The 9,620-nt window shown below is 36.6% G+C and overlaps 1 pseudogene; it reads right to left on the minus strand.

Annotated features, from left to right (window-relative positions):
• Nucleotides 1–820: 820 nt before the first annotated feature.
• On the minus strand, nt 821–3,983 carry LOC149213220 (polygalacturonate 4-alpha-galacturonosyltransferase-like; annotated as a pseudogene).
• Between the last annotated feature and the right edge of the window lie 5,637 nt (nt 3,984–9,620).

Consider the following 9,620-nt stretch of genomic DNA (forward strand, 5'->3'; position numbering starts at 1 on the left):
GGCATTTTAGCCTATATTCGACCTCTTTTGGGTAGCAACCAAGAAAGTGAAAAAGCTCGAAGTCTGTAACCCAACGGGAGAAGAAAAACTAAGGATAAAAAGAAGTCTACAACACTTGAAGAAACTAAAGTCTATGACTAAACCGAATCTCAATCTAAAGCTATCTATTTGTAGCAGGATTTGAATATCTATGGTAAAGAGTCAATGGTTTGCTGTAGTAGCCAAAGATCAGTATTAGAAGGCAAAGAGTCTGTAATTGGAAGTCATTGTAGTATAATAAGAGACTAAACCTACAATAAGGATAGAAATTCAGAACCTGCTTCTGACTTTGACTATGCAGAGACTCAACTATTGACCTTGATGTAAAGAGGAGGGCTAACTTGGAGGGACTCTTTGGTCTTGTGTTGGATATCTCATTTTGAATAAATTCAATAAGAGGATGATTGTTGGGTTTTCCCCAATTAAGAGGTTTAGCCCTACCTTGATAGCCTAAATCTTTGTGTCTCGTAATTATTTGTGTTCTTGGAAGAACAATTTGTGTAATTACTTGATGAAAGAGAAATATTAACTAACAAAGAAAAGAATACTTATATAGGAGTTTACTTCCAACTATCAAGGAATACAATGAGGACATAAAATTTGTAAATCTTAAACTTGGCTAGGCCACTACACCTCCAACAACCTGACTAATTAAGCCATAAACTAGAAACCTTCTGTGGAACTCCAAAAAAAATGAATTAGAATTAATTATCAACCAGAATCAAGGGCCTTTACACTTTACATTCGACAATCTATTGCAGTATGAATATTGAGGTCACAACTATTCATTTATATTGCACTGTTGTAAGAAAGGATGATCATATTTTATATATTTTGTCTAGTAAGGCCTGCATTTCATCATTGCTAGCTCTAACCAAGGTTTCATGTTCCCATTGTAATGAACAACAGCTGCATTTTCAATATCTCAATAGTCAACACTAGGATTATATCCTAAACCTAGCACATGCCAAGACTTGTCCAAACAATGGGTCAAGCCATAAAACGTTCAATATATGGGGTAGTGTTCCAAGCTTCCACAAAACTTTATCCTCATTTTGACATACAGTAAAAGAAAAACTTAGAAATCGAACAAAGAAAAACCCATTATGTTTTCTAGCTAATTACTTCAGATTTACTTCAAGTACTTTAAAGTAAGCATCACAGGAATTAACATAAATAAACCACACTACACACTTACTGTGTTCTGCCACTTGTGATATATTCCAGTTATATCTTGTTTCTCCCATTCTTTGAGATCAAATACATTCATCCCATATGCCTAACCACAAGCATTAGGCTCAAAGTGCCTGGCTATGTGCCAATTGGAAAAATTAAGGTATTTGTCAAACCAGCGAAAGCTTTCTCCACAAGTTTCCACTGAACCATTAACCTTTCCAGGAAGATATACTGACCACAAGGGCATCAAATCTTTTTGCACCACAATATCATCATCCAAGAAAAGGATCTTGTCCATTTTGGGATAAACTTGTGGAAGATAGAAATGAAGATGATTTAGCATGGATAAATATTTTGGATTTATATATTTCAAATTGGGGGAATGTGCTGAGAGTCTAGTCGAATGATTTGCCTTGAAATAATACTCTTTCATAGCCATGGATTCAAGTTGGAAAAGCATAGGGAAACAGGAGGAATTGAGCCATTTAAAACCATCTACATTTTCTACATGTATCACAGCTTTCCCTAGGGGATTAAGTAAAAACCACATTTTCATGGCTCCAAAATTTAACTTGTCTGTGATGAGATGAAATACATGTTTCTCATATTCCTGCAAACACATGTAAATCACCTAAAATGAGATCCAAACATTAAATGTAAAATGCAGCAAACTATTGGACTTCCAAACTTTAGAGTAATTTAAATGAATAACACTTCACCTTAGGATTCATGACAGTTGAATTCACAACCACAAATGCAGCCAATACATTGTCACAAAATAATGCATAGTGATAAAGAGTCGGATCCTCCAACTTTCCCTTTTTAGGAAATTATCGCTTTTCAAGAGGAAGAAAGTAATAATCTATGGTCAATCGCATGGACAGACAGTGCAGGCCCTTGGGAACAGACTTTGTTGCTACCTGACTTAAAAATTTACTTTGCTTTTCCAAGGTCCTTACTTGCTCATCTGCAGACTAAAGCATGGCTTGCAACTTCTTTGTTGCTCTCACACAACCATAAAATTGTTCTCTAACCTTGGATAGGACATGACCCATAGCCTTGATCTTCTCAGGTGCACTGAAACATTCATATAAATTACTGGTCATGAAAAAGAGAATGAAAAGAAAAATATTGACACACGAACTGCAACTTTAAGAAAAACAAAGGATATGCACACCAAATGCAAATGGAAGCACTTACTACTCTTGATTTAGAAGCAACCAATGTGAAAATCCAGGGGGTGGTGTTCCAAGCTTCCACAACACTCTATCCTCATTCTGACATACAATAAAAGAAAAACTTAGAAATCGAACAAAGAAAAACCCATTAAGTTTTCTAGCTAATTACTTCAGATTTACTTCAAATACTTTAAAGTAAGCATCACAATAATTAACATAAATAAACCACACTACACACTTACCATGTTCTACCACTTGTGATATATTCCAGTTATATCTTATTTCTTCCATTCTTTGAGATCAAATACATTCATCCCATATGCCCAACCACAAGCATTAGGATCAAAGTTCCTAGCTATGTGCGGATTGGAAAAATTAAGGTATTTGTCAAATTAGCAAAAGCTTTCTCCACAAGTTTCCACTGAACCATTAACGTTTCCATGAAGATGTACTCACCACAAGGGTGTCAAATCTTTCTGCACCACAATATCATCATCCCAGAAAAGGATCTTGTCCAGTTTGGGATAAACTTGTGGAAGATAGAAACGAAGATTATTTAGCATGGATAAATATTTTGGATTTATATATTTCAAATTGGAGGAACTTGCCGATAGTGTAGTTGAGTGATCTTCCTTGAAATAATACCATTTCATAGCTGCAGATTCAAGTTGGCGAAGCACAGGGCAATAAGAGGAATTGAGCCATTTAAAATCATCAACATTTTCTACATGTATTGCCACTTTCCTTGTGGGATTAAGTAAAAACCACATTTTCGTGGCCCCAAAATTTAACTTGTCTGTGACGAGATGAAATACATGTTTCTGAGATTCCTGCAAACACAACTAAATCACCTACAATGAGATCCAAATACTAAATGTAAAATGCAGCAAAACTGTTGGACTTCCAAACTTTAGAGTATTTTAAATTCATAACACTTCACCTTAGCATTCATGACAGTTGAATTCACAACCACAGATGCAACCAATACGTTTTCAGAAAATAATGCATAGTGATAAAGAGTTGGATCCTCCAACTTGTCCTTCTTACGAAATATCACTTTTCAAGGAAAACAAGTAATACTCCATGGTCAATCACATGGACAGACAGTGCAGGCCCTTGGGAACAATCTTTGTTGCCAGCTGACTTAAAAATGTACTTCGCTTTTTCAAGGTCCTTACTTGCTCGTCTGTAGACTGAAGCGTGGCTCGCAACTTCTTTGTTACTATCCCACAGTCATAAAATTGTTCTCTAGCCTTGGATAGGACCTGACCCATAGCATTGATCTTCTCAGGTGCACTGAAACATTCATATCAATTATCGGTCATGAAAAAGAGAATGAAAAGCAGAATGATTGACACACAGACTACAACTTTAAAAGAAACAAAGGATATGAACACCAAATGCAAATGGAAGCACTTACTACTCTTGATTTAGAAGTAGCCAATGCAAAAACTAATACCTTTGAGGTAGATTAGAATCTGCATTAGCCTCACCCAATGTACGCTGACATTCTTTAATACGAAGCATCAATTCATGGTATAAATCAAGATTATTCCTAGCCTGGGAAATGCTTGAGTACACCCAAGCCATGGTCAGTTGGTCTCGCATCAATCTAATAGTGGAGTCAGAATTCTCGTTCTCATTCTCTCGCCTCAAAATGCTATATTTTCCCAGGACAATAGAATCTACCTCGGAATGTTTGATCACTGCGTTTTCAAGCTCAACTCGTTTTTCTTCATCCTATTGAATCAGCTCTGTTGAAATTTTCTCCCTCGTCTTTTGTCTCAATTGTTGTAAGCATTAAATGACTATAAATTAAAGCATACTATGCTAAAATCTAAGAAATATAAAAAATTTCTATTGGAGAAGTAACATTCAAAAAGTTTTGGAAAATAATATAACAATTCCCTTTTCCATGAGAACAAAATTAATGATCTAGTGCAGCAAAGAATTTTACCCTCCGTGACACTTTTGTTGGACTTTCTTCAAGCTGCAAATGGTCTGCATTACAACAACCATTGTCGTGGGAGTTTGACTAGACATTACCTTATAGTAGGCTATCAACATCACAGATCAGTTAACTAGGGAAAATCAAAACTTACCATCAAGAGAATTCTCTTTGATGTCTCAATGTTCACTTCCTGTGTCATCCTCTTGAAACCTTGTAAGAAGTTCTTCGTCATGGGAAGTTTTTTTCTGCACCTCTTCGTTGATTTTAAACCCCTCAGGATTTTCCTTGCCTTCTTCATTGAATATCACACCATCTTGTTGCGAATGTAACTTTTCTAAGTTGTCTCCAGAAGTCATTTGCCTCTACTTGATGTACACCATTAGAAATAGAGAAGCACCCCTGCCAATGTCAGTTTTCACTTCCTACTTAATACAACCCTACTCAAATACATAGATCATCATCACATAGGTTTCCTTACATGTTGAACAGAGAAAATAACCAAAATCTTCACCAATCATACCTCAGAGTTAGTAATATCCCTTTGGTTTACTTCAGAGGGCTTTTCTAATACCCATGTGGAAGATAAGTCGTTCCGTCCAATAACATTTAAGTTTAGAGTTCTCGAGTCCTTTGTGATATCTGTTATGACATCAATCACCTACCGAGTAAATAAAATTTATTTTCAATTCTCTGCTCAATAGGAGAGAAATGAAATTTAAGATATCCAAATGTAGCAGGTTTCTTATACTTGCCTCCTTTGGGAAGAGAGAGTCAATGCTCTCTGTTAAACTCTGCTTTCTCCAGTCATCTGCCTGTTCCTGTGAACCCCACAGCTAAATAGATAAGAGTGATTTTGAACATATGACAGAGCTCTAGTATCCTCAATAATTCCTCTCTATTTCAATCCACTCAGGTCAATTAAATTTCAGTTTAGGGACATTATTTATTTTCTGGGATTAGACTAACGTAGGTGCAAGTGCATTGCCCAGATCCTGAAAAAGAACAAAATGGGCATAGAAAAATAGAATTGATTTTCAAAATGTGGAAAGAGAATACCATTCTAACAAATCCATCTCCTGAGAAGTTGTGCCCTGCTATTTTAAATGATAAAAAATGCATAAAAGATCAGGTAGAAAGACTTGATGGAGAAGAATATCTATAAAATATTGAAAGGCTAAAAAGGGGGTTGCGTTACTATCACGCATATGCTAAGATCGAGATTTCATTACACATCAATAATAAAATGGTGTGTATAATATCTATCATTTGGTTTGGCCAATGTGCTCTGAACACTGTGGGAACAGTGTGAAAATGATATGTATAGTTGAAAGTAGCTGCTGAGCAAGATTGTCATTGTGAATTGGGTCTAGGTTGGGTGGATCAGAACTCGTTTTAGCTTGATTGATGAGAAGTGGATTTAGATTTATGGATGAAAAGTGGGTCTAGCTTGGATAATGAGTGGACCCAAAGAATGATTGTTACCCTTCCCACCCAGATTCAATTCCCACAAGATTCAATTCCCATGAGTAAGATGTTGAACTGAACTCTTAACAAATATGTTATTATAATACCCATCCAGCTTATGAAGGATTCAGCGCACACTTAGTACCATCCTACTTAGAATGAGGAGTTCCCAGCGAATTCATCGAGTAGCTGCCCAACGAATTTACCAGTCATATGCATTTCCCTTTGTTAAAAAATGGAAACAACATTGTTATTTCTTGCTATCGGGATGAATGGTTTCATTATCTTTGGCAAGCGAAATTACCCTAGGGGTAGTTGGTAAAACCTTTTCTCTTGCATGAGAGAGGTACAAACCTTGAGTCTTTCTCCTGGTAGGTATTGTACCGTGTTAACACAGAGATGGAGTTCACAGCTTCACACAGATCAAATGAAAGGAAACCTATAAATATAACTCACAAAATGTTTGGAAAAATGCTAGAGGTGCTAAACTTTTGACAATAAGCGAGGAAAGTAAGTTTGATAACATCTGCACCTTCAGATCCTGTGAAAAAGATAAAAGGAAAATAAAATTCCAAAGTAGGTCCATGGGGTCTTGGTTCAATGGTTAACGAGGGCTGGTAAAGGCAAATCAAATTTTAAAGCAGGTCCATGGGTTCTTCATTCAATGGTTAACCAGGAGTGATGATAATTCCCCGCCAAGGCTCAAATCACGTAAATACATTGTTCAATAGGTTCTCAATGAAAGGGATCTTTCTAAAATAGTATAAGACAACTACATTTAACTGTAATGGATATCCTGCTTGAATGTTGTAAGAAGTCTACACTTCATTGTAATACTACTAGATTAAGAAACGACATGCTTGCCAATAAAGATAAATTAAATGTTGACCCACCCCAAAAAAAGAGACAGAAGCAACCTGACGAGGCAGGAGGGTAGGAAGAAGCTTACCAGCAAGGGAGGAGGGCAGTAAGAAACCTACCAGTGAGGGAGGAGGGAAGGAAGAAGCTTACCAGGTGCAGATGTAGATGCGGAGTGACGAAACCTAGCTGCTAAAAATACCAATGGCATGACCACAAAGATAACAAGGAAGCCCACCACAGCTATCCGATGATGAAAACCTTGACCTCCCCATCCTCCATTTCTATCACGCTGGTAGCCCTGCCACCCTCCATTCCACACACCTCCTCTTTTCATAGGCATCTTTAGCTCTCAACCCTAACACCACTTTTCTCCTTCTCCTCCTCCTAAACAGATATCGAGCAATGCAATCCTTACTCAATCATAATCCTCTACATCAAACCAATATCATATTTAGTCGAAATATATGAAGTCAACAACAACCAAAAAAACCCTTAGATCTCATATATACTTTAGAGAATTTGATAGAAAAATTTACCAAGGCATTACGAAATGGATAGATCAACTGATTTCATGCAGTGTTGAAAAAGAAAGGGACACTGACATGGTAAAAAGGTAGATGAAAATGGGCATAGGGGCTGGAATTAGACAGATTTGAGGGTCTCTATCTCTGTTAGCCCTTTTGGTTAAAAAACCAAAACATATAATTAAGGGAAACATGTCATTCTAATTCAGATGCCAACATAGATGTTATTATTAATGGGGATCCTCACTAGTCTGGCTGACTATTCATACACTACGACATAGGAAGAGGAAGAATAGGCAGGCAACGTTGGGTATATATGACAACCCTCAACTTAATAATTTAACTGAGCAGGTACCGACTTGGCATGCCTTGCATTGAGGCATGTGAAGGTAAAGGGAATGCTAGGGGGGTAATTTGATGCAAAGCAAGGGTGAATTATGCCTCCCTGAATGCACATCATAGGGTTGTGTTTAAGATTCACAATTCTGAAGCTGCAAGAATACTAGAGTGTAAGCACAAGAGAGAAGCTAAACATATTGTGATCTAAAATTTAAAATGGTGACTTGTTGATTGATTTCTCATTCAGAATGAAGAGAAAAAATTTGATGATTGGGGTAGAGAAATGATGAGTGTTCTATTGAGTAAAGGAAATACATCATTTTGAGGCCATGGATAGATCTTAATGGTTTTGGATGCCAGTGTTAGTAAAACCTTACCTAAATGCCTTGTGACTGCCACATGGATGAGTGTTACACTTACACTATTGATGCACTAACCATAGGGAGTTTGTATAATATTCATGGTTATGGGTTCTTACAAAACTGGGTTTTCATATACCTATGAAGTGAAAGGGAAGCAAGTACACTTTCTTCAAGATATGAGTAAGGCTGTAAGCTTTAAACCAGCTAACAGAGAAAATTTTTGTTAAAGAATACATTTTACACATCCTGTGTCCATTAATGTGAACTGGTTTATAAACATAGTGTTGGATTAATGTCATAGCACTTCTAGAAGTTGTTTTGATTCTCAAAAAACATGTTGTATGTTGTCGTCTACAAGAAGTTTTCTGACAACATTGACCTCCTTCCTCTTCAAAGATCAGTCATTGTGAAGCACTAAAACTCCTACTACAAAATTCTAGGTTGGATATCCCAGAAAGGAAATGAGATCAAGGCCTCATCAATCAAGCATCTCTAGGATAGAGCTCTCTGTCAAATTGTTGGTCAAATGATCTATATATAAGGTGCTTTGTCATGACTACAGCCAGGAAGATTTGGTTGCTTTAGGGTCAAATCTTCTATTATGAAATCACCCTTGAATTGAATTTGGTTTGGAGATAGTGTCTCACTCAGAATTCCTTCTCTGTTGTAGGTTTAAAGTTCCTAGCATCTAAGCTCATATATATAATATTATTCTTGAGCTCATTGACATGCCTTTGATCTTGTATTAGGGCTTTGTCTGTCTCACAGAGAAGTATAAAAGGCTACAAAAGGTGAAGTATCCTTGGCCATTGGACATCAATCAAGAGGGTTTGAAAAATAGTGTTCGTGGTTTTCCATTGGGTAGATGCTTATTGAAGTTAAAGGATGAACCTTTGTGCGTCTCTGAGATTCTGATATCAAAGGAAAGGGAATTCATGACAAATAGAGATCATTTCAAGGATCTTGAAATCTGAAACACAATGTTATAAAATCTCATTTAAATAGGTATGACTTTTACTGATTTCCAAGCCAAATGCATCTCAACATTTCTTTTCATATCAACTCATTGAGGAAATTAGGACACACACATGGGTTTAGCCTAGAGCCATCACTTTTTATATGATTTTTACTTCTTGGGTTTAAAAAACCTTTATATACTCTAATTAGTAATTTCTAGTACCCATGCTCGGTACATGTTGCACATTATTTTTCATAGCTACCAAATTTGCATGCCATCAGTTAAAGCTAGGATAGAATTAGTCTCAGTCAAAGAAGTCTATTTTATTTGATGGATTCAAATTGAATTTAATTTACTATGGTTTTTCTTTTCCTTTAATTACTCTAGTTTCAATAACCATCAAATCTTCCAAAGACAGAAATTTGATAATAGAACTGGAGTAATATAGAGACTTACCGCTGAGAGAAATGGATACAGTCGAAAGTTCTTTCCCAAGGTTTGGTGAGTCAATGGGCTCCATTTATTTTTTTTCCCTCTTCCCCAGATTTATCAATGGCCTTTGTTGTAGCAACCTCAGAGGGGCTTTTGTTTCCTGTGCTAGGGAAAATGTATGATTTTGAAGGGGATGTCTAGGAACCAAAGCTTTTTCATTGGTTACTCGAGTCCAAAATTTTTGGAATAGGTCTATCAACCTCTTTCACCACCTTGGAGGAGAAGGCGACAACCTAAAGAGAGAGAGGGGCATTTTTTGGGTGATGGTGGAAACGA

This window comes from Pinus tabuliformis, chromosome 1_1, assembly GCF_031772625.1.
Source record: "Pinus tabuliformis cultivar Carrire ecotype Pingquan chromosome 1_1, CPIR1, whole genome shotgun sequence".
NCBI lineage: Eukaryota > Viridiplantae > Streptophyta > Pinopsida > Pinales > Pinaceae > Pinus > Pinus tabuliformis.